This window comes from Penaeus monodon, chromosome 24, assembly GCF_015228065.2.
Source record: "Penaeus monodon isolate SGIC_2016 chromosome 24, NSTDA_Pmon_1, whole genome shotgun sequence".
Classification (NCBI taxonomy): domain Eukaryota; kingdom Metazoa; phylum Arthropoda; class Malacostraca; order Decapoda; family Penaeidae; genus Penaeus; species Penaeus monodon.
The window spans coordinates 16,733,064-16,733,389 of NC_051409.1; the positions used below are offsets into that span (position 1 = coordinate 16,733,064).

Consider the following 326-nt stretch of genomic DNA (forward strand, 5'->3'; position numbering starts at 1 on the left):
GCGTCTGACCCTCGGCTCCCAGCAGCTGTCTGGCCTCAGGTGGCACTGAGGTGGCCCTCACTCCTGCTCTGGCACGGTGCCGAGAGGAGGACCCAAATCACGGGTTGTTGCTTAACGGCTCATTTGCCTCCTAATGATTATTTTAATTCCGATTTTAATCCGAGAATCACGAGACAGCATCCGCGGCGCCCTTGGCATCGTCCCAGCGCCCGGGAGGATCCGCTGCCCTCCTTGGCTAATCCCCGCTTTGCACTGCGCTGGATCTTCTCTTTTTCCTCGTAATTAGCATTATACCTGATGGTGTATGTTTATTTTAATTGTGTATT

General features: G+C 53.4%; 1 protein-coding gene across 1 annotated transcript in view; it reads right to left on the reverse strand.

The window, feature by feature from the left end:
* Positions 1 to 326, reverse strand: part of LOC119588629 — a gene marked incomplete at its 5' end in the record, with an annotated part of 218,878 nt that overhangs the window by 135,461 nt on the left and 83,091 nt on the right.